Source organism: Epinephelus moara, chromosome 14 (genome assembly GCF_006386435.1).
Source record: "Epinephelus moara isolate mb chromosome 14, YSFRI_EMoa_1.0, whole genome shotgun sequence".
NCBI classification, from domain to species: Eukaryota; Metazoa; Chordata; class Actinopteri; order Perciformes; family Serranidae; genus Epinephelus; species Epinephelus moara.
The window spans coordinates 11,961,415-11,987,333 of NC_065519.1; the positions used below are offsets into that span (position 1 = coordinate 11,961,415).

At 42.5% G+C, this 25,919-nt stretch overlaps 1 protein-coding gene across 4 annotated transcripts in view; it reads right to left on the minus strand.

The window, feature by feature from the left end:
* slc7a14a (solute carrier family 7 member 14a) overlaps positions 1–13,703 on the minus strand; it is a 46,446-nt gene extending 32,743 nt beyond the window's left edge. For 2 of the 4 annotated variants that reach the window (XR_007570969.1, XM_050061081.1), the window contains exon 1: positions 13,152–13,580. The gene's annotated coding sequence lies outside the window, so the exon portion shown is untranslated. The other 2 variants (XM_050061084.1, XM_050061083.1) reach the window with 2 other exon arrangements.
* Between the last annotated feature and the right edge of the window lie 12,216 nt (positions 13,704–25,919).

Consider the following 25,919-nt stretch of genomic DNA (forward strand, 5'->3'; position numbering starts at 1 on the left):
TCATGTCAAACTACCTGCATGGCCTAATCGACCATAGGTGTGTCTTGGGTGTGTGCACCCAAAGGCCCACCATGCCACTGTGCCCTCTTCAAGAGAAAAGAAAACCATGATCACAGTAACATCCACCCCATGTTCCCCACGTTTATGCCCTCATTGTAACCTGGTATATTGACAGTTGTTAATATAACACACTAGACCCAGATCCCTTTGAGACTGAGTCCCTAGAGGAGTGACTAGAGGTCCTGATCCAGCCATGGTTGTCACATGCACTAATTTAATTTTCTGCTTATCTATCAATATTAATCAACTGTTTATTTCCGACAAGAGGAGGAACACAAGACATGAAGCTCCACTGATGATGAGGCGAGTGGGGGCAGAGATGCAGCCATCTGTCAAAGAGTCAACCTGGAAGTTGTAAAGGCACCATCAAACCAGGAAATTATGACTTTGTATATCTTCTGTTTACATTTTCCTTCTATGTCTCATTAGTGTGTGAGCCAGTTAAGCATGTTTGTTTTTGGTTTATCCTGTTGTCACATATTATATTTGTTCTGATGTCACAGAAGTTTATACAGTAGGTTAGGGTTGCAGCAGTATACTGGTTTTAAGGTATACGGTGATATTAAATTTGACAGTGACCATACCATGTACATTTAATTATCTACAATATTGGAAAAAATGCAACTGGACAGAGAATCTACACTTTATTTTATATATTCAAAAGGGAGACTTTTTACACAAACTTCTGTGAAAAAAATGGTTTCACATAGGGTTGCAGTGGTCAACTTTATTTTACTTTTTACACAAACTTTCGATAAAAAAATGGTTTCAAGTTTCAATTACAGTAATATAGCAAAATTCAAGCAAAATAACCCCTCTGTTTTCATTTCTTTAAGGGTCATTTTGACCTAAAATAATTAGCATATTTCTGTAATACTGTGATACTGTGAAACTGCAGTATATCTTGACAGTTATCCTACTGTGAACATCTCATACCGATGCAAACCTACAGTAGGTTTATGTATATTTTGAGTAATATTTATTAGAGGCAGGGGGAAAAAAAAGATTCTCTCTCCCATGAAAGATTATGTGTCGATGCAGAAAAGTCAATAATTACCAATTTAAAACCCAATTCTCGACATAATGATCACCTGGAATAAATTGGTAAGATTGGGCTGTGCGTTCTTATGGCTGAACCAAATGGATGGGAAACATAATGGATGTAAACATGTGAGCTATCCATCTGAGCGAGACAACTTAACGACCTAAGTTAACACTAACTGATTTCTTGTATAGTATACGCAGACATATCAGTGTCCATTTGTATGCAGATGATACTCTACTATCTACGATCTATTTAAGCTGTGATCCAACAAATAACTATCAAAACATGATTAACCTGCTAAACTGCCTTCGTGACATTCACAAGTGAATGTAACAAAATTTCCTGCAGCTCAATGCTGACAAGACAGATATTGATCATGGGACAAGATAGTGCAAACGTTTAAATATCAAACAGTCTTGGCTCTCTGTCCCACTCAATAACTACACATTGAAGAAATCTTGGTGTCAGTTTTGATCAAACCTTCAGTTTAGACAAACATGGTAATTCAGTAGTTCAATCTGGCTTCCATCTCAAAAACATCTCCAGGATCAGATCATTCCTTTCCAACAAACATCTGGAAACTGTTCTTCATGCATTCATAACCAGTCGGTTAGATTATTGCAATTCCTTGCTCTTTGGCATCAGTTAAAAAAAAAAAACTCTCGCGCCTCCAGCTCATCCAAAACTCTGCTGCCAGAATCTTGACTTAGAGGTTACCTGTTCCTTTTAGAATTGATTTTAAGATTATTGATTACTTACAAAGCCCTGAGAGGCCTTGCTCCAAGTTATATAACAGATATTCTATTGCCCCATGTTCCCTCTCGCACCCTGAGATCCTCAGATGCATCTTTCTTGTTGTTTCAAGATCTAGATTAATTCACAAAGGTGACAGAGCCTTTGCAGTCAGAGCTCCTTGACTTTGGAATGACCTGCCTGAGGTGATGCAAACTCAGTCTCATCTATTAAATCACTTCTGAAAACCTGTTTGTTCAAAATGGCCTTTTGGTGAATTTAACTGCTGTTATGTGTATTCTGTTTTTATTACTTTGATCTTGTTTTTTTGCTTTGTCCTTTATTCAGTTTTGTAAAGCACTTTATAACTGTGTTTTGAAAGGTGCTATGTAAATAAAGTTTATTATTATTATTATTAACTGAGTGTGTGCAACCACAGATGGATACAATCCAACAACACAATCCCATGGCCTAAAAACTAGCGTATGGAAGCATTTTAGCATCTATGAAAATAAACGAAAAATGAACCTTGACAAGAGCTACATGGTGTGCAAGGAAATGAATCTGTTGACTTTAATTACAGATCATTACCAATATACTATATTTTAAGTAGTCACACAGTGTATAGAAATAAAAAATGTTAATTATAATCACAACATAGCAATTTGAATTAGAATCGAATTGTGAGGTGCCTACAGATTCGGACTCCTAGTGTTTACATTCCCTATATTTTTTATTTTAATAGTAGAATACAGATACACATAATATTCAGATAAATACCTCCTAATAGTCGACCAAATGTTAGTCGACCAGAAAGGTCATTAGTCGCTTAATTGCAGGGGAAAAAAAGTGAAAATCTATTAGGAACATCTTGTCAAGATAAATCAAAACCTAAATGACTGGACCATGTGGGAATTTAATTTGAAAGGACAGACACAGGAAGTGTCCACGCTCAGCAGTCAGACAGGAGTCAGGTTAATTTCGAGGGCTGGTACCTGCGGTTATTCCACAGGCTAGCTAATAACATGTCGGGCAGGAAATCCAAAGTGTGGGATCATTTTGAGAAGGTGAAGGACGAACCCAAGGTGATATGTAAACTCATCTTCATTGGTCGACTACAAACATGACGTATCATCTGAAACATGGAAGTAGCTACATGGCCATTAGCCCACAGCGTCATTAACAGGCGGCTCGCTCAGTGTGTGACGTGCACCTGTAGATAAAATATAGGCCTATATTAATGAAGGTTCATTAGTACGGTTTTGTATTTCTCTGTAATGTAGCACAGTGTTAACAATGTTACTGATACTATTCTTTCTCACACCTTCAACTCAAACCATTGTGTTGCCCCGCTCAAAATATATCATTTAATAATTAAATTAGTATGTAGACATGCGGGCGACTAGTCGACTAATGGCCCTAAATGACGACTATTGGTCCACTAGGAAAATCCATAGTTGGGGGCAGCCCTACATACTATATCCTTTTTAAAAATGATGACAGGAGCTAGTGCTGCGAGGCTGTGTAGTAACATGGTGTGACAAAAAAAATCTATCTGTGGTAAGATGTAAAAGTTTGGAGCTTTCGACTGTGTTATATCCTGTATCATTGTGTTAATAAGAGTAAACCATCAGGCCATGATTGTAAGTCCTGTATAAGAATAACCTACCATGCTGTTTCTGATTTTAAATACTCAAATAAATCCTCATTTGCAATTTTGCCTGCCTCCTCCAATTTTGACTTGTGAGTGTACTACTTGATTAAATTCAACACAAGACGAAAGACTCTTCAGTGGCCTTGGAACATGGAGTACACTGAAAGAGCCGCTACACGGTCCAAATAACCAATGTGCCAATAGATGAAGGACAGAAAGTCTGAATTTGGTATAAACAAATTAATGGCTGACCAGTGATACCCTCCAACATACTGTCATCCCTAGCCATTTAGTGCTAGTCGACAATATTTGAACTGGTAAGAGGCAAATATAAACACAAACAGGGACGTCCCTCTGCTACGCTCAGTTGGCTGTCTGACCAGTTTACTCATTACATGTCTGGCTCATATTCTGGCTCGCTAATGACTCTGATTCAGATTTGGACCATTAAGCGCAAACATGTTGATGTGTATTCTAGATTTTATCATAGTGATAAACAATCAGTAAACAGAGAGAAGGAATACTGCAGCAGCCTGCATGTTTAAGGTGCACCATCCCTATCTGTCAAAAGTTTCCAAGGTGGAAAGCGCTGGTGCCAGGCCGCAGACAAATTGCTCTGCATGACTGACCTGTCAGCCAGCACAGTTCACTCACAATTTGGCCCGCCTCATCCCCATCTATCTCGCTCTAATGCACAACACGGGGTGCCTGAAGCTTAAAGCGCACTGGGTCTGGCTCCAGACTGCAAGATAAATAAAAACAACGGTGTCACTCCCTCTGGCTCTCTGGCTAACCAGCCATATCGATGACATCTCTCTCTGTGAGGCCTTAAGCTCTAAAAAACAGCAGGGTGATTTTACACTTAGAGACTAACCGTGACTAACTTGATGCCTGAGAATAAACCTCAGTTTCAGACATATAGTCTAAGAGAAGGCTTGAAACATGGTCATAAAACCGGCTCACTGATATCCTGCTGACTAATTCCTCGTCGAGAAGCTCCAATGCCACGAAATACTGGTGACACTCGGAGATAATGGAGGAAGGAAATATTGCCAGTGGTTGCCAGAGACATCCCCCCTCCCAACAGTATTGTCTCTATCGATCCCATTTGCTAATCTCCATCCTAACTGCAGTCAGTTTTGTCGTTCTCGAGTATCTAAGAAAGCTTTCTATACAACATCACTGCACAAAAAACATGTGCCTGGTCTGTTATGACAGAATTCAGTATCCATCTGTCTTGGGATCACAGTGACTGGAGAAAAATGCATCTGCCGTATATCATTAGCGCCACATACAGTATCCACATCTCTGCCGTCACTCTCTGTAACCTCTCCACTTCCTCTCTGGTTTTCCCCGTCTCTATCCTCCCAGTCAGCGCAGGGACTTGTTTGTCAGCGTATCCTGCTTGCCAGCAAATGAGTGTAGTCCCTGTTGTGTGCGCTGCTCACTGTGTTCAAACAATCCGCTGACAATTGATGGTCCTTTTCATTTCATCGATTCCACCTTCACCTGTTACCCCTCTCCACGTTCTCAAGTGTATTTCCTCCCCTTCACTCTCTGACTGTCTGTTTTCTCTTTTTCTCAGTCTCTTCTCAGAGGCCGGCCTTAGAGTGCTTTGCCATGGCAACCAAATGGATAAACTCCCTGAACTCCCGTGTTTGTCCGCCAACAAGTTTTTCAGTCTTACAACAACTTTGACCTCTCAGATGTGCGCTGCATGTGCCACAGTGAGGTTGTGAAAGGCCTATACTGATACCAGAATCTTTTTTCCTTCATATTATAAAGTGGTGATAGTTTTTTGCTTTAACTTACTATGAAGTAAATGTTCATTGCACAATGTAACGGCTATAGAATAATGACACCATTGCCGTTTAGATTGGCTCCCTATGGGCCTCACTTTCACTATGCAATTCTGTTACAAGGTACGACCTTTTAAGGCTCAATTTACAGCACATAGGAAGTGCGTCAACCTTTGCAGAAATAACACAGGAAGAGCATAGTGCTTCTGTTTTCCCCAGTGGCTATCTGCAGCTATTCCCAGTTACCAAAGAGTGTCAATGTTAGTACTTCACGGTTATTTCCCCCAGTAGGTGAATAGGGGTTTAATGATATATTGAACTAGACTGATGATGAATGATCCAATGTCATCGATGCATGTCGTCAACTTTAGATACTCCTTTATTTAGACATTTCCATGGCACGTTTGTGTCACCTTTTCCTACCAAGCACAACTCCTTCCTAAACATTCAAACAGTGCTAGCAGTCTAGCACCAGGCAGACAATGGCCAGCAGTCAAGACAAAGACAATGGGGATATCGTATCCTGGCAGACTTTGTGATATCAGCTAATATCGTATTGCTGTCCAAAGAACTAATATAATATCGTATCATGATGGAACTTGTGATCCACACCCCTGAGCGGAAATGGTGGATGGTGGGACAACTGAAGGCACTTTGTGATCCGGTTGTCTTTGCAACATTGATGCCAACAATAATACTATTTTGAGATGTTTGCAGGGTATATGCAGGAATCCTGAGGTTAATTTCAATACCTTTTTAAGACTTTTTTAAAGACCTTCCGAAAAAACCTTAAGACCTCATCGCCACTTCAAGCTGTCGTTAGCAGCAACGCATCTTTAACTTACTAAACAGTTGTAGTTTGCAATTAAATCTATGGAGCACAAACATACAACAGAACTCAGATAAAATGAGAAGGAATAAAGCTTGAAAGAATAAATTAAACCAAAGGGCAGGTTTATTAAAATACACCTTAGGTCATAACAAGTAACACAGCTCTACAGCTCAACATCAGCTAACAACAACCTTATGGCTAGCCCCCTGCATGTGGGATTTAGGGCTGACCCAAAAAATTTGAAGCTTCAAAGCTGTGTTTTTTGGGGGGACCTTGAACGCAACACTAATCATGCCGTCTGTTTACGGTTGTTTTTTTTCCCCGCGCCGAGGGTTTTAATTTTTAGTGTTAAATCAAAAGTTAAACACTACTTATCAGCAACCAGAAGTGCTTTTTTGTTTGTGAATATTTTTATCTTAATTCTAGGGTTGCAAGAAACTACCCTTTCGCCATAATTTTTAAGTTATTAACTTTTTTGGACTTTTTTTTCGCTCAGTCCCCACTCCGAGTGGCAGTCAGAGTGTGTCTACCTACACATCGTTGTTTGTAATAGTCGCGAGGAGGAAAATAAATTATACATTCATGGATACTTTTTGTCAAAGCTTGAAAGCCAAGAAAATGTAATACTTGATAAAATTGCAATGAAGACTTTTTAATACTTATTAAGGGCCTTAATTTTCCTACATTTGATTGATCAACTTTTAATACTTTTTAAGACCCCACGGACCCCCTGGTTTGGGGGGGTTACAGTTACTTCAGTTGTTCCTCTTTCTCTTATTAACTGAAGTAAATTTGATTACATCGAATGGGGATCCAAATGAACATTTTGTGCGAAAAACATGGGCTTTTTATTAGTAACATTGTTTTGTTGCCAAATTTTACATTGGTAAACTACAACTATAAAAATGAAGGATGTTTTACTGCCTCTCGCAGCAGCTGGAGACTGAGAATTCACTGGGTCGACTGAAGGCAACTTTTAAGGTGGAACGTTTACTTGTAATGTTACTCAATGTATGAGCTGACGACGTGAATCCATCAGCACACCTTAAATTTCAATATGACAACTCTGACTATTACTTTTTTAGTTTTTATTTTCTCTCTTGGACGACACAGACTTTTAGTAATGAATGGACCTTCAAGCTTTTGAAAATATGTATTAATTTTGACCAGATTATGTGAACTGTGTGTATTCTAATCCTCACTTGGAGATAAAAAAGCATCACGGAGCGCCGTTCCTGTGGGCTCCTGCCGGCTGCACTTGCCCGAGAATGTAACCCGCTATTTTTAAACATACCATCAAGAGAGACTCTCACTGCAGCCTGTTTTATTTTGTTCTGAAAATGTCGGCGTACAGCTTCGTTCTGTGGACGATAAACAAGGTGCAGTCTTCTCATCTACGTCACCAGTAATGAGGAAATACAGTAAGCGCTGGACGGAGCAGTGAGTGACGACAACCCCGCCCACATTTAAGAGTACTGTTTGTCTGAAGGGTTACTTTTGGTTCCAAAGGTACCATACTGAAAGTGTCTGGTGGAAACAAGGCCATTGGTTTTTAAAAATACAAAAGCATAAAAGTGGAGCGTAAACAAACAAATGCATGTTGTCTCAGTGAAAGTTCAGTAATGACTTTATAAGCTTTCAACTAATGATCACATTTCACAATCAACTAATAAGACACAATAACACCAGTGTAATTTTATCTTCTCCTGTCTCACTGATGACCATTTATGTGTTTACCACAGTTTAAATTTCCTAATGGCTGTTAAATTCAACGCTTGCTGCCTCCCTTAAGTCTTATTTCAGCTTGTGCACACACTGTTTACTGGTGCCTTGATAGAAGTCATCATGCTGAAGACCACATGTCTGGAGGGTTTGGCAATTTTAGCTCTGGAGGAGGTGAGGACTAAAATACGGGGTTAGATTTCCACGACCTGTGGTAGCTGTTTTTATTGAAGACCACTCTACACAGAGGGGACCGATACAATGAGGGACAGGAAGGAGGCCTATTACGGGGATAATTGGGACAAAGCCTCGGAGACATGCAGTGATTTCCTCTCAATCAGCGTTACAGAGTGGAACTACTTTGTGCATCTGCTAAATGATTGACTGATTGTCAGCCCAACAGAGTGTTTCTTTCTGCTGTTTTAATGGCTTTTAAAATGCCTATGATTTTCAAAGCTGAGGCAAACTGCCGCAGACTTTACACACAAATATTTAAAGATGAGAGAGTAAACAAATGCCAGGTATTATCTCACCATCCATGATGATAATCTGCTCTTTAGAAAGTTTCTTTTTGCGGCTTAGACACGGCAGCTTTAAATGTGGTCGCTCTCAGCTCTGTCTGTCCCTGACTGTCAATATAATAAAGTGATGTTGGTGCATTTTGTCTGGGAAGTGCTCAAAATTACAGGAGATGGAGTAAACGGGCAGAAAAGAGCTCAACTACCGATAAACCTGAAGGGAATAAACCACAGTCACGAATTTATAGCAGTGATCGGATTACATTGTAATGATAATGATCAAGGCCGCCCACCTCCCACACACACTGGCCTTCCAGTCTCTCTCTGTCCGTCTCAGTGCTTTGTCTCCTCTCTTTCCCCTCCCTTTAGTGCCAGTTGAGCCAATAACCAGAGGTGTATGTGTGTGTGTGTGTGTGTGTGTGTGCTGCTGACAGAGACAAGAAAAGGATGCAATGTGTGTCTGTGTGTGTGAGGTCCTGATTATATTAGCCTTTATGCGCAGGCAGGTTCACTGACGTCAGTGCCGAGCACATCTGATGGAGAAAGGGCCGGTGGGGGTTGATCGGCCATTCATAAATATAAAGGCTTATGGTTGTGTGTATGTGTGTGTGTGTGTGTTGCTGCTGCATGAGTCACACCTATATTTTACAGTAATGGGGTACTAATGACATCACCAAAAGTATTTATCTGTCCTAAAGAAATCTTTCATGCGTGATTCCAAACGGGCGCATCAACATCACCGTCCCCAAAGACACATCCATTCTCTCTAGTGTCTGACTTGTATCTATTACACACACACACAAGCATTTAGTCAGCATCCATCATCCCTAATAAAGATGAATGAGAGACCAGTAGCATTTCATAAACACTGCAGTTATACAGTGACTCTGTATTCTGAGCTTTCTCTCCATTGTCCTGACTTGCGAATTAAAGGCTATAACTGATATTTTTACACTAAAAATCTTTCAGATGACAATGTGAAAACAGTGTCACAATGTAAAAGGGGTCACTTAATGTAACGAATCTACAGAAAATCCTTTACAGAGAAGTTTCAGCTCACTGTTCAGCAGTCCGGCCCACTGTTTCACTCCACTTGCTCTCAAAGCACCATTTTCTTGCTGCACCAGGCAGCTGTTTTTAGAGAAATAGCTCTACAAACCGACTGTATACCAACATCTGCTCAGCACCAAACAGCAGATAGACACAGTTAGCGAATAGATGTTGAGCATAGCGGAGCAATTAGCAGCTAAATGGGCAGATATTTCCCTCAGGAGTTGGTAAAGACCAAAAGCAGAACTAAAAGATAATGAATATTGGACTTACACTCACCAGGTGGACACAAGCAGGACTCCAAAGGAATGCTAATGTTGCTTCCTTACTGCTGGACGTTTAAAGAAGAAACTGTTACATATATAAACTTAAACAATATTTGTATGTCCATCTTGTTTTCGCTGCCCCCAAGTGGCCAAAAAACAAACAGTGATTACTTAAAGCGAGGCTTTCTCACTTCTGAAAGAGGAGATAGCATATAATTTTTTTTACAAATTAAAACCTGAATTCATAAGAATTAAAAATGCACCCCTGCTACACTCAGCTTCTAGATCTACAGCCTTACTTGATCTGGTATGGCCAGTTAGCTAAGGGTGGCTAATGTTAGCTAATGTTGAAACTTACATTGCTGAACAGAAACTCAGTTTATGTATAGTGGCCACTTTTCAGCAGTTACATAAAGTTAACCCTTTGAAACCTGGAGCAACATAATTTTTCTTGTGCTGCTTTCAGACGCCTTTCGCAAGTATTGTAGCCTTTGAACCCTGAGCTAATTGGTGCGTTTCCTTTCAGAAACATGGGGAAAAAGGCAATGAGCAACTTGGTAAGACATGTCCCACAGAATACAAAAAAAAAAAAAAAAAATGTTTTAGAAAATTATTTTTTAAAAAAAAACAAAACGGGAAAAAGAAAAAGCTAGCAAGAAAATATATATTATTTAATATTTAAATGTATCATTATTACATATTCAAAATTATGGTGAATTATTAGAAATTTTAAACACTTTTTTTCCTTTATTTTAAACTAATTTTCTATTTTTTAATTTTTTCTTTTTACTAATTCCTTGCAATTTTTTTAGGTCATTTCTTCTTTTGTTGCTCATTGCCTTCTTCCCATGTTTTTGTAAGACATCAAGCCAATTTGCTCAGTTTTCAAAGGGTTAAATAGACTTTATCACTCTGGGAGAACACTTTTTGTTTGTATATGTGTTGGAAATAGTTTTAAAAAAAGATTGAATTTTTTTGGAATGCTGCTGGGGCTTAGAGGCTGATAAAGACCACAGCTTTCTCCCTCATTTCCTCTCGCCTCTCCACCATTATTACCCCATAAAGGCAGAAAATGCCCAGAAGATAATAACTTTGAAAAAGATTGTGTTTTTTCTTGTGGATTCAGAAACTCTTTCAGACACTGAATCACAAAAATAACACCTCCTCAAAGTGAAAAAATATTCAGCTGAAGTAAACAATAACAAAAACTGTCACTGTAACGTCCTCGTGAAGAGACGGTCAGGCTATTTGTGCCCACTGTCACTGCTGAGGTGCCCTGGAGCGCGGGGCAAGTCACTGCACCTCAAGCTGCTCCGGTGGTGTGGCCCTGTGTGACTCTGAGTTGTCTGATGTGAGACCTGGAAGTCTTGAGGGTGTGTGTGTGTGAGTGTGAGGGATATGCAGGAAGACAAACTGCAGTAGCTAAATTGGTCGGTTATATAATTCTCTGGTTCTTCTTCTTCTTATTGTTGTTGTTGTTGTTTTCACCCTCCCATCATCACCATCATCATTTTTTTCTTCTTCCTCCACTGTTCTGGCTAAAACTGCATTTGTCTCTGTCAGCCCCTCCAGGATGCGATCGCAACAATTAATGCAAATTCAACCCACCCTCGTGAGCTCTGTGCGACCTTGCGTGTCTGTTCAATCACTGCAACCAATCACTGTAGGTTCCTGTGAGTTTCACCACATATAGCAGCCCCCTGCCACACTCACTTCCTTGTTTCTGCTTGTGAAATTTCAGACATAAAATGCGTAAATTTCTCACATTTACCGACAAAAATAACGGTTACAGACTGTGCAAGGCAACTCCCTGATGTTCTACAGGAAAGCTGTAAACCACATGCAGTGCTGTGGTTGGACACAAACAAAAGTCACTGATTTTACAGACACTTCTCTGCCACCAAACACAAGTAAATGGCTAAAATGCACTGACAACATGACAAATCACCATGACAGAGGCTGTTTTATCCAGATGCTCTGCAAAGAATCAAGGTGAGTTAGGTTTAGGTAGTACTAGACAATTTGTGATTTATACGACACTAACAGACACAGACTGGCCAATCATAACGTAGCATCAGGCCGGCTCAGACCAGGGTCCGCCAACAACACTAGCTTCTAACTATCTTTGTCTTTTTAACCTGTTGTTGCTGCTGAGTCAGTTTGACATCCTGGATATATCCTTCAAACACAGACTGTAGACCCCTCTGTCTGCTCTCTCTGGAAATNTGACATCCTGGATATATCCTTCAAACACAGACTGTAGACCCCTCTGTCTGCTTCTCTCTGGAATCACTGGTTCATTTCTCCAAAAATATGATCATATCTCTTCAGGGAGTGCAGTTAGTTACAGTGTGGGCTCCATGCTTACTGTGACAGCTTGTTTGTCGGACCATCACAAAGGGGCGGGGCCTAGCGGAAGGTCAATGTAAGACTGCAATTTTTTAGAAAAGCTGCTGTAAAATCAGGCATTTTAGGCCGCGACAATACCCCAAAAAAGCCTGCAAAATCCTGGGGCGACTGTTTCGTTCCTCTGTCCATCACACTGTATGTCCAGCTTATGGATTTTGTGTTTAGTGCTATTGTATTTTGAAGGATTTAATCTTAGTCCCTAAAGTTTTCTCAGTTATTTCCTGAGTTTTCTGGTGCTAGTTGACCCAGCATGTCCTAACAGATCTGAATTACCTACTGTGCTTTAGAACGTATCCCACTGTTTCATTTTATGCTCTATTGCAATAATTCTCCTCTCACAATGGAGTCCCTTTCTGTGTCATAAATATGCTGCTTTCCGACAAAACCCCACAGCTCCAGCCTGCAAACACAACCTCCATCTAACCAACCTCCTTTATTCCTGTGCAGCTGTCTCTTATGGTAAGTAATAGGCACCTGTTGAGCGCTGACAGCACCATAAAGCTTGAGCATATTAGCCAGCGATCTGCTGATGACTGTTTTCAGCACCACGGACAGCACGTCATCACAACTGGGTATGAGGGACGGGGAGGAAAAAAAAAGAATTAAGGAGGAGGGGGGGAAAGAGAGACAGAGAGACAAGACCTTATGGCAGATAGAGAGAAAAAGAGAGGCAGAGAGAGAGAGGGAGAGCTGGCCATGTCATTAGGGATTAGCCCAGTTCCACAGCTTGAGGCTTTCAGCGTCTGAGTGCTCTTGTCCTCACAGAGACACACAAACACATCCAGCAGCACAGTATGTTGCCTCACTGTTTGTGTGGCCAGAGATGGATAGATAGAGCAATGTGTGCCATAATAAAATCTGTCATCACATCAGATACAGATTCAGCCTTTGCACAAATCTTATTTTACTATCATGAGGACCAACAGCAGCACAATAAACTCTACACCTCATGGAAGATCTCTCTTCCCTGAGCACAAAGACAGTAAGTTTCACCATCCTCCCCTCCTCTCCCTCTGACACACCTAGACACAGTCCACAGGAACAATAACCACACATGCTCTCACCTGCAAAACCACTTAATTACACGTCCCACCCTCTGTGAGTCGCGTCCCAGCCGTCCCTCTGTCTCCTCCTGCACTCTTCCCGACCCTCCAAACGGAGCCTGCTGCAGCTCTAGTCCGGTGGGAGAAGCGACACCCGCCCTAAACTCTCTCTGCCTTCCTCTTCCTCACGCAAAGACGCGCACCGTTAAGGTGAGTTGCGCATACAGGAAGGGACCCGACATTTCCGTCCGCCCCGCCGGACTCACCGAGCCTCACCTCTGTCTGCGAGGACGCGCGGTTTCCGCCGCGTTATGCGCCATCGCGCGTGAAAAAAAACTGCACAAAGGAAAGACAACAAAAAAGGGAGGAGGAGGAGTGAGGAAGGGGAGTCAGTAGCAGAGAAGGGTGGAGGGCTGAGATTACGAGCGGGATGAGAGGAGGAGAAAAGTGGAGGAAAAACACTCACTGTGGCACGGCCGGATTAAAGGATGCCCATGTCGGATGCTGCAGTCGGTCACCAGCATCAGCAGCAGCATCTCCGGGCTGCGCGGTGCATCAGCGGGAGACAGCGCGGGGAGGGAGGAGGAGGAGGAGGAGGAGGAGGAGGAGGAAATGGAGGAGGAGGGAGGGAGGGAGGGTGAGGCTGATGATGTAAAAAGCTTTAAATCATTCAGGAGCCCGCTGCACGACATGTGACCGCCGACACGGTCTATTATTCATCCGGTTTGTTTTGGGAGGCACCGAGCTGACCGGACGTCGTCCATCCAGCAGCCCACCCCCGTGATCCACGGGTCCAAGCATGACACGAGGATTATCACTAATGTGCCCACAATACCCCATACCACTTTGTATACAACAATGCATAGTACTTACTGAATATTTCATGTACTTTTTAGTTATATTGGTTTTATTGTTATTGTTATATTTCTCTTATTTCTCCATATCTGATATTAAACTGTTAAAAAGCACCTTGTTATAATTCTTGGTGTGCATTACTTTTATATTTTAAATATGTGCTGACTGTCATCCCTCGACAGCTGTCAAAACAACAACACTGGTTTGTGTTTCCAGCAGCTTTTTAGGCAACAATTGAGAGGTTTTTTTTTGGGACCAGTTGCTGTTTTTTGACAAGATACCACAGTTTTTGTTGCCAGTATAGTGGCATGAAAAGCGGTTGTTTTATTACCGAGTTAGTGCTGCTTTTTTTTGCCAACACATTCTCACTCCGACCTTGTCATGTATCAGCATTTGGTCATGGACTTTCCATGTCCAAATGCGATGGGAAAGGTACCCATGGTGAGTTGGGTTTTGACGTTGTGGGACACTTTGTCAAGTTCTGCCTGTTACATGCATCGTCTTCTTTCAAAATACACTTCCCTTTTCACAGGAAATTTAACGTTTACATACAGTTTCTTTCAAAATAAATGCACTACATCCATGAATTGACTTTTTTTTTTACCTCTTCAACAACCAAAGCTTGTGGTTAGGTTTAGGAAAAAATAACAGGGTTTGGTTTTATAATATTACAGGACGTGAACACCGCTCTGCCAGGCGAAAGTCAGTGTTCGACGATAAACTATAATGGCAACCAGCTGTGTATCATGCTGACGTTACAGGATGGCTTGTTTCTGGGGGAGTGACGCTGGAAGTCACTGCCGAAGCACCAGATTTTAATGACTTTGGAGTGAGACCGGGTTGTTTTTGGCGAGATATTACAGCTTTTTCTGCTGGGAAAGTGGCATGAAAAGTGGTTGTTTTTTCACGAGAGATCACTGTGTTTCTTACCAGGTAGTGGCGCAAAGAGCGGTTGTGTTTTACCGAGACAACACTGGTATTCCTGGTGAGATAGTAAGACAAAAATAAGTTTTTTCACCGATAACACTGCTTTTTCTGCCAGGACAGTGACTGCATAACTGGGTATTTCGAGCCAAAACATGATCTTTTTCTCACCATAACCAAATGGTCTTTGTGTCTAAACCTAGCCACATGTAACCATTGCATTGTTGAACATATCCGCTGCATAATAATATGCAAATATAACATAATCGTGGTTTGCAGTGATGGCGACTGGGATCATTTTACAGAAGGGAGTTTTTTTTAATATCCGTAATTTAGCCAAAAACACAAACATTTTTCTAAATTGTAAAGAATTGATTGTGTCAAATAAATATCAGGTATTTTAACAAAGATTTTTAAAAAAGGATTTTGACTAAAAATGAGAGAAAATAGACAGGGGTGAGTGGTGAACCACACTTTTACTGTTACACTTAAAGTGTTGTCTCCAACCTGACCATGTAATGTGCTCTGTAGGCTAACTGCTTTACATCATGGAGGCGATCAATAGGTAGTGAAACAGCCACATATAGCTGCAGCTCACCATCCTCACCACTGCAAAGTGGGTGGTACAGGTCACACAGGGCATGTCTGTCAAACATAATGATGCCAGATTCACACAGCTATCGGATCTTTTCTAGGCATGTGACATTTTCCATGGATGCCATGACTTGAGGGGGTCTTGGAGCCACGTTGGCGTTTAATATCATTTAGGGAATTCCATCCCTACCATCCCCCATTTGCTTCCAAAGGTTTCCAAAGGAAGAGGCACATCGAGTCATGTAAAGGCCGGCTGCTGAATTATTAAGCCTGTGCTGGTGTCTGATCAAATATTCAGCAGATGGCCATGTTATTTGCCATAGATAGTAGCCTATTTATGTCAGCTGCACTGCATGTGTGTATGGTGTGTGTGTTAGTGCACGAAACCACGCATTCTCATCTGTGTGTGTCAGTGCAGTGCTTTATATTAGGTGTTCACTTATTCACTGACAGACTGCGCCTTTTAAAATAGCATGTAGGTAATAACAGGCCATGTTTGTGCTACAAACACACCCTCTGGTAGACAATTCAAAGGCATGATCAAATTCAGCCTTGTGCTCTCATATGTCCATTGCAGTAGTGCTGCTGCTTGTGACAGACATCTTTGTTGCTCTTGAGAAATGAAAAGAATAAAAAGTGAGATGCCCACACACACACATGGTTGGGTTTAGGCAACAAAAGCATGAGGTTGGGTTTAGGCAAAAAGAACTGGGTTTGGCTTTACAATCTTACAGGAAGTGAACACCAGCCTCCCAGTTGAAAGTCGGTGCCTGTTGGACGAGCCCAGCCTCGCTCAAAGGTTGTCGAAATCCGGCACTTGGGCAGCAACTTGCGGCATCAGATTCCAAGGACAAAGGCATCCTTTAACATCGGCATGATACGCAGCCAGTTGCCGTTTGATTAGTTTCATGTCGCCGGCGGCGTCAGGGGGAAACGCGGTGGGACAAGGACTAAAGTTAAGGTAGCGAAAGTCCAAGTGGGGTGAGTGGGAGGGGTGGTGGATGGGTCCAACAAACAATAACGTCCCGTAAGATTATGAAGCCAAACCCTTTTCTTTTTTCTTTATCCAACCAAGTGTGTTTGTTGTTGAAGAAAAAAAAATGTTGATGAAAAAAACATCAATTTGCGTTGTTGTACCAACATAGTGTGTTTGTTTTGAAAGAGACTGTATGTAAATGTTAAATTTCCTGTGAATACGGAAGCGTATCTTGAAAGAAGACAATGCATGTAACAGGCGGAACTTGACACGGTGTCCCAGAACGTCAACTACCTTGCACGTCGTATGTTGAGATCATGACCAAACGACAATATGTGACAAGGTCGGAGTGAGAATGTGTTGGCTGGACCTGTCCACTACCCTCCCATCTATCCTACTTACCCCCAAATTCGGCCAGATGTGTGTGGGTTGCATCTGCGCTCCGGAACAGCAGCGGAGCCGATACGTTTCAATTCTAGTCAATGTGTGTGCTTCCAACGGCTGCGGCTGTGCTGCGTTCCGGCTCTGTCACAACTGCGGCGCTCCGGAGCCCTCTGCAACAGATACGCAGGACTTCTATTTTTGCCGGACGCCGGAGTACAACGCAGCAATTCAGCATGGAGCAGATTGTGCGGGGCAGGAAGTCGTGCACAGAAACAAAATAAAACATCATTAATTTTCAAAATAAAATACACAGTGTTCACCTTGAGAACATCATAATGGGCGGAGGCAGGCCTGAAGTCAACAGGTCAGAGGTTTCCAGACGTTTCCAGACGTCATTTCACCCCGTTGACACCATGGACGAGGAGATGTTAATCATGGAGGTGCACCCAGATGTCTTCCTACTACTTTTGTGGTTCTATTTATAGAAACTACATCTTGTTATATTGCACGATTATGCGTGAATTCACAAGATCTCGTGGGTCCTCGTGACTCCCGCTGTCCGGCGGAGCTGCACCACTCCGCGCAGCAAACGCAGCGGTGGGTGTTGACGGACGGCGGAGCACGCAGCGGATAACCAGCGCAGCCATTCCGCAACGGACACGCATCCAGTGGAATTCCAGCCTTAGACTTTCGCGACCTTAACTTTCGTTCCCCGATGCTGCCAACTGGCTGCGTATTATGCCGACGTGAAAGGACGGCTTATTCGTCTTTGTCTGACAACGGAAGTCACTGCCCAAGCACTTGATTTTGATGACTTCGGAGTTAGACCGGGTTGAGCAAAAAGACATTAAGACAGTATCTCACAGTTCGCTTGCCACCCTTCCTGAACAACGATTGTCCAATCATAGCTTAGCAATAGCAGCTTCTCTGTCAAGCACTGGATATCTCCACATGCTGAGGCAATGTGCATGGAACTGTGATAAGAGAAACTCCATACATAAAGACATTGGAGAGTGGTGCCTTTTCAAAACAAGAAACACAAGCAAAAGTGTAAAGAACGCATTAAACCACAAGTTTATCGGCTCAAATGTGAGCTGTGATTGTTAGCATCTCTGGCAGCTAGCCTCCTGGCAAATGTTACAGCAGAAATTGAGGGTTACTTCCAAGGCCAAGAGCTCATGTGACAACCCCGCCACTCCAATGGGTGTGCCTGTTTTCCTGACTGTTCTTTCGTTCTGTTACAGGATGCGGGTCAAGGCAGAGGGTCATCATTAACTTGATGAGCCACACCCGGGCCTGGTGGATATTCATGATATAAAAGCTCACCACCTTCCAACAGAATATCCCTCTTCCCTAACTATTTGCACACTCGTCTCATCTTGTCTCTTCTCCCATCATTGTTGCTGCCTAAGAGTTGGGTTGTAATACAAATAATTAGTTGGGATTAAAAGGGTTAGTTCACAGTTAACATCTCTATCCTGCTTCATATTGCATTTGGGGACATTTTCATTTGAGCAACATCACCCAAGATATCATCACACCTGTCAAACACATTGGTTAAACCATCTTCTCTTGGAACACATGTGAAGCATATATAAGATAAGCAGCAAAACATTTTGTCCTCCCAGGTCAAATTGACCCAAAGACAATAGGAGGGTTAAGTAGAAAGAAAAGTAGGAACTTTCTATCATCGTATCTAGCAGTGTTGATATCCACGTGCTGGAAAAACATTGCCAAAGAGTTTCTCTATTTTCCACAACAGTTACAACACAACCAGGCTTGTTTTTCCTGGAATGACCCATGGGGCATTTCTCTTTCTCTGCTGGACAGCTGACTTTAATGGTTAGTGGATCAAACAGAAACCTCCCTCAGTCACACAAAGGTAGAGTGAAACATTTATGGTTTCTGCCATGGGACACCTCAGTGCTACATCAAAGGGTAATGACAACCTTTTTTATAATATCTGGCAACCTGTCTTCCTGGTGAAACTGTTGGACCACTGCATTAAAAGGTGCCCACACTTTATTTTTGCAAATAAATCATAGACACCATTTTCTCTTTACTTTGACATGATACCAAAGTACATAAAAATGTATATATTGTTATTTATATAATGCCTCCACCCAGCTTCCCTGACAGAATGTGCTGTCTGACATAAAGGTAAAGCAGTGTCGCATATCAACGTTTGATCATGGACTTTCCAGGTCCACATACAATGTGCGAGGTACCCTGGGTGCATTGGTTACTGATGTTTCTGGGACACTGTGTCAAGCTCTGCCTGTTACATGCATTGTCTTCTTTCAAAATAAATGCACTACATTGGTACAACACTGCGAATTGACTTGTTTATTGCTTCAACAACAAAGCACGTGGTTGCATTTCAGGAAAAAGAACAGGGTTTGGCTTTATAATCTTACGGGACCCAAACACCACTCTCCCGGGTGCGGTTCAGGGTTTGTTTAGTCTCTATATACAGACTCTACATTCAGTGAATGTAGAGTCTCTAGGCAAACCCCGGAGATCTTGCCTCCGGAAGAAGAGCGGAAGAGCCCTGGTTTCCGGTTGTAGGCTGTTTGTAGTCCACGTGATATTGACCAATCACGTTTGAGCCGGCTGCAGTTGTTGCCAGGTTAAACGGTCCGTGTGGTGAACTAAAGAGGCGGAACATAATTGGCGTCAGTGCAAACTCTGAATCCATCGCAATGGTTCAGCATATTTACTTACATATAATTGGAAGTCGGAAATGGAAATTCGCCTCCTCCGCCCAAATCAAACTGGAATGCCAAAAAATCAGGGGTCTGCCCCCAGAGGTTGTATCGCCGTCTGCCGGAAGTCAGACGCCGAATACAGCCGATGGGTTCTGAGAATGGGGTTTGTTGGACCCATCCACCAGACTTTCGCCGCCTTAACTTTCGTTATTGTCCTGCTGTGTTTCTCCCTGATGCCACCAGATGCCGGTAAACTACAACGGCTACGGGCCACATATCATGCCAACATTAAAGGACAGCTTTTTTTGTCAGTGTCTGACGCCGCAAGTCACTGCCCAAGCGCCAGATTTCGTCAACTTCCGAGTGAGACTGGGTTGGTAAACTGATATAGATTATTTAGATGGGACTTCTTTTTTTTGAGGATGAAATATGTTTTGCTGCTAACCGCTCCACAGCAGTACATTGCTTAGCTTCCGTGTCAATCTCCAGCCTGCTTCTCAAAAATTGGGACATGCTGACTGACATCTACTGTATGAAATGCACTGTCTATGGATACGTACCCGTTACAGCACCACTTTAAAAAATCTGAACTATCCCTTTAAGACCCTTCTGCTAGCATTTTTCAAACAACTCATGGAGCTAACGTTAGCTTAATTCTCCAGCCAGCTATTCCTGCTAAAATCTGCAACACCAACTTGTCGTTCTCTGCTTCAAGGACCAGTTGCTTAAAAATGTAAGAACTTTGAGTGGTACATCAGCCACTGTTACCATTATTAACTGCGGACACAGGGGGTGCAGATTGGCGAATGGTCAGCTGGCAACCAATCATGTTGAAATAACATAAAACAAAACTCAGTTTTTGTTTGGCAGACTAACAAGCAGGTGCAGTTCGTACAGTGTAAATGCTGTAAGTGCATCCACTACTTGCTGTGCTTTCACTCTGCGGTACACCGACGTGTTTGATGCCATCATGGCTGCAGCTCTGTTGTTCTTTCAAGCTCACACTCACTGCTTTTTCCTCCACTGCTAAATGTCAGCTACCCTGCAGTCCAGCCGCTTTGTGAGTGTGGGAGTTTCTGTGTGTGCGTGTGTGTGTGCGTGAGAGAGAGATGACTCATTATCACTGCGCCCTAAGCAGAGAGACAGCTGTGAGACCTGAGTGCCACTACCCATAATTCAACATTGTGTGATGGGGTCACTGGGCTACAGGGCAGGAGTGACCCCTTGTATCTGCCAGAGCTGAACCTGCTGGTGTGGACCACACGCACACACACTGACTGCGTCTTCATATGTCAGATTAGAGTAAGGTCAATACTCCACCACATGTATGTGAGTGAGGTTTAACCATTAACACAATGCACTGACCAGTAACTGTTGATGGATGTGGTCTGTGTGCAAATTAAGAACACTTGCGCATCTTTAAACGAACACGTGCTGCTACACTTGTGTGAGTCCAGCAGATTTATTGAATATCATATTTCCACTCTGTAGCTAAGCTGCCTGCTCATATCTCATGATAATAAATGCTCCATATTCACACGCTATCAAAACTCTTTATCCAGCTCAATAGTCTCTCCTCCATCCATGTCAGCCTCCTCGGCTCTGCTCTAACAGGCATATATTATTCAACACAATCTCCAGAAGTAGCCCTCCTCCCTCTCTGCTGCTCCCTCTGCCACGTCGGTGGTAGAGGAGGATGGAGGGAGGAGAACCGAGAAGAGGGGGGCGTTTGAAGAAAGGGTTCAAGACAGAAAAAGAGTAAAGGCCGAATGAGGGGAGAAAGGGAGACAAATTGGGAGGTGATGAGCTGAGAGAGAGATAAGACAGAAGGAGAGCAGCAGCTACAGAATAACAATAGAGAATAGAGCAAGGAATGAAAAGAGGGCAATACAGACAAACAGGGAGTTTGGAAAGAGGGAAAGATTGAGCAGGATGTTTCTTTCTATTTTGAACCAGCTGGCTGGGAAGTTGCTTCAAGGACACTGCGGTCCTGCCTTTCTTGGAGTCCGTCTGCCCTTCCTTAGTCGGCAAGACCTGATTTAGAAAACGATGCCTAAAGAGAAACTCAATCTTTCACCCTACAGCGAAACAACGTAGCTTTGCCCCTACATCTTGTAAGGCTGCAGAGAGGAGCTTAGAACAGTCCTTAAAGAGTTCTTCTATTTATTTGAGTTGAAGGATAAAGCGCCATTATCTAACTGCTGTGTCAGTCGCCGGAGAAATATAATGGAAACAGAGAATAGTTCATTTTAATGATCTGATGCTGAATGACAGGGGTTTTTTGGGTTTGAGGACATTGGGGGCTTAAACCCGACCTCTGCCTGATGTTTCTACTATTATTATACACATATGATTATCATATATCCTCCTGAAACCCAAACTTCTCCGAGCTATCTGGGATCAGCAGGACCCAATAGGTAAAAAATAAACGATAATAAAGTCCCAATGTCTTCAAATGAGTACTTCCTTATTAACAGTGTCTTGGCTTGTTACTGTTGCTAAAATTGGTCAAAATGTGATCAGGTTTTGGACCTCGTCCAGTTTTATGTCGGGATGGGCTGCAGGCTGACTTGGCTGAGATGGCTGCCATGTTACATAAGTTTATTGTGCTCTTACTACCACTAGATAGGCACAAAAAGTGTCCGCGGACGAGGACAACAGGTCTGAGTTAAATAAAATGAAGTATAAGGTCAAGTAAACCCAAAATGTGATGTCCTCATGAGGACACAGGGTCTCAGGAGGATATTAATATTAATAAATACCATTATATTATTACTAAAATTAATGTTATTGTAGCTACTGTCATCACCGCTTGCCCTGCATGTCTCTCTGTCTCTCTTTATATATCATTTAGACATTTGAATTACTAAATTTATCATGTTGATCTGTTCTGTGCACATGAATTTATTGCACGTCTGTCCGACCTGGAAGAGGGATCCCTCCTCAGTTGCTCTTCCTGAAGGGCCTACCATCATTTCTTTCCCTGTTAAAGGTTTTTTTTAGGGAGTTTTTCCTTATCTGCTGTGAGGGTCATAAGGACAGAGGGATGTTGTATGCTGTAAAGCCCTGTGAGGCAAATTGTGATTTGTGATATTGGGCTTTATAAATAAAATTGAATTGAACTGAATTATTATGGCTTAGATTTAAGGCTATTTTCCAGATTAATGATGAATTGCAATGTTAAAGGTATTAATAGCTCTTAGTAAATAATATCAGTATTGAATAGGTACTGAATACTTTACAGCTGCTATTATTAAAAATGTATTGACTTGAATACTGTATGAGTCAAATAAAATAAAAAAATTAACCTGAAATAAATAAATAAATATTAAATAAAACTTCAAACTGAAATAAATAAATAAACAAATCTGAGTCACAAATAGCCATCAATTACTCATCAAAAGAAAGTAACTTCCACCACCTCAATCCCCCACCCTTGATTAAACACTGGAAATAAAATAAAAGAGGGAGACAGGATTTTCCTATTTAATCTTATTTTGTTATATTTCTCCCTCTCCCCTCTCTGGAGGCGTCCGATCTCCCGCCGCCCTCCGCCTCTCCCACCTTAATTAAACACTGAAAACAAAAATAAAAGACAGAGACATTTTTTTTCTATTTTCATCTTATTTAGCTGTATTTCTCCCTCTCCCCTCTCTGGGGCCGCATCCATTGTGCATATGCGCAAATGCGTCTCCTCGCGCAAAATGTGGCCCCCCATGGAAGATGTGGCCCTATGCACAGCGCGTGTTCTGCGTTTAGGGAGGGGCAGCCCTGAATGTATTTACTGTAAAAATTTAACCTATGGCCCAGGCTTTTATTTGCTTCAATCACCGAGCTCAAATGGCGTATACATGGGACAGGCCTTTAACTCCTTTCACATGAAACTTGCTCTTCAAACTTTAAATTGTTTTCTTTAAACCAGTATGAATATTACTTTCATTTCATCTAGCTCTGACAAATAGCGTATCAGAGAGACAGAGAGAGAGTTATGATGCTTGTTTTATGGCACCTGGCCTCCTGACACAACATCACTGGTTATCCACTTAAAACAATATTCACAACTTGGATCGACTTTTTATAAGAAAACAGTTTTGATTCTTTTGTGCAGTGTTCCCTTAGAGACTAAAGCAGTATAAATAATTGAGGAATGGACACATTGGGACTTGACCGCTTTAGAGGTAAGAAATCACCACCTTTATTCGTCTCTCTCATGTACCATTTTTTCCCATTCCATTTTCAACTGCTCATTCAAGACCGTCATCCAAGGTCGTGGGGGCAGCAGGCTGAGCAAAGTACCCCAGACGCTTTTCTCCCCGAGCAATGCTTTTCAGCTCCTCCTGGGGGATCCCGAAGCATTCCCAGGGCAGACAAGACATTTAATCCCTCCAACGTGTTCTGGCCCGGGTCCTCCTACAGGTTGAACGTGCCCAGAACACCTTTAACAGGAAGTGCCCAGGAGGAATCCTGATCAGATGCCTGACCCCTTTCGGAGCAGCAAAGGAGGAGCAGCTCTACACCCTGGACAGGTCACCAGACTATCACAGGGCTGACACATAGAGACAGACAACCATTCACACTCACATTCACACCTACGGACAATTTAGAGTCACCAATTAACCTGCATGTCTTTGGACTGTGGGAGGAAGCTGGAGTACCCGGAGAAAACCCACGCTGACACAGGGTGACATGAGGTTTGTCAAAGATAATAAAACTTCACCTGCAATCATAATGAAGAGAAATGTAGCCTACTTCATATGCTAAATAAATTAGCATAGGCTAACTTTTACCCTTCCTCTTTTCGTCTTTCTTCTCTTCCTGTTGTAACTTGTGTCTCACAACACAACTAATGTCTAACAATGCCCTCTGCATGGCTCTCTAATCATTGTTTTTCTCATTGTGCTGTGCTGCCCGGCTGCCCCGTCTCCACTGACGTCCAAACAAGCTTAAACAAACCTTGTTAAGCCGGTGCAATTACAATTGGACACAGACCTGGTGTGCGGAAGGCAAAACCCAGCGGCTCACTCCGCTAATTGGCTGTGCTGCGAGTTAATGCCACAGTTCCTTGAGTCTCTTTGAGGCACCGCGGGTCCCATCCCATGATCCTCTGCAGCTCTTTTGAGGCTGGCCATTCCCACAGGTGTTCGCTCCTCGGATGGGTTCATTAGCGTCGGCCTCCGCTGGTGCTCTGGCTCCACAGCTGCACACCCACACACACAGACACAAAACAGGCCCAATAATCAGCCTCTGTAGCACAGCAGGAATAGACAAACAGTTCGGTATACGACTGGACGCAAACCAACCAGATAGTGTGTGTGTGTTTCAGATTTACAACTGTGAATGTGTATCGATTGTGTGTGTATGAGTGTGTTGATGTGGGGAGTATTTGTTTCAGAGGTGATTAACAGCATGCACTGCTTCCACCTCAGGAGCGAGAGCGCTGGCTTCAGCAGCGCATTTAGACAAATGTCTCCCTGTGTAGACGAAATTTAGCCAAGAGGAAACTGCAGTGTGTTCACTCCTTAAAACGTTAGAAAGACGGAGGAGGGAGAGGGGGATGATGAAGAAATGGAATGTGATGAGGAGGCAAAACCACAAACAAACTTGGAGTATTAGGGAGCATCAAAAATTTGTCACTGTTTTCTATTAATGGATAGATCGGGAAAAAAAAAGATCATTACTAATTCTCCTTCCTGCAGATACAAGCACATGCGTGCACACACACACTACCACACACTTGACCATCTACTGCAGTATCTGCACTAGATGAACAGATGTTCCCATTGCAGCTTCCTTGTTTCACATTCCTCTCACTTTCCTCTTGCTGTCTCCTCATCATCCTCCGTCTCTTATTCTCTTTCTCTCTCTCTCACACACAATCGACTTTGTTCATTCCCCAGATGAAGATATCTCAGATCTATTCTCATACGCTGGGTTCATCTTCAAATACGGCCCAGACAGAGGGAGTGTGTGTGTGAATTTCTAAAATGAGTTTGCAGCTGCTGGATGGAAACCTCGCATCGCCGTGAAGTCAGTTTTTTTAAGAGGTGAGAAGAGCGGCCTCGTTTTCTGACGGATGAGTTTTAATCCAGACTGGTTTCTGATTGGGGAAGGGAGTCGTTAAAGTGATTCATCTAACATGTGTGTGTGGTGCGAGGTGTGTGTTAACTCATCTGTGTGTGAGGTTGGGTTCATTCTAATTGCCTTCAGCATTCTGAAATGTAGATGATCTGTGATACCACAGACGTCTACGGTGCGCCCTGAGGGGGTAACCATGGTAACTGTGCGTGTTGGCATTGAACACACTCAGGTGTGTAGGTCTATACAGTGCAACTACACAGTGTGGGGTCA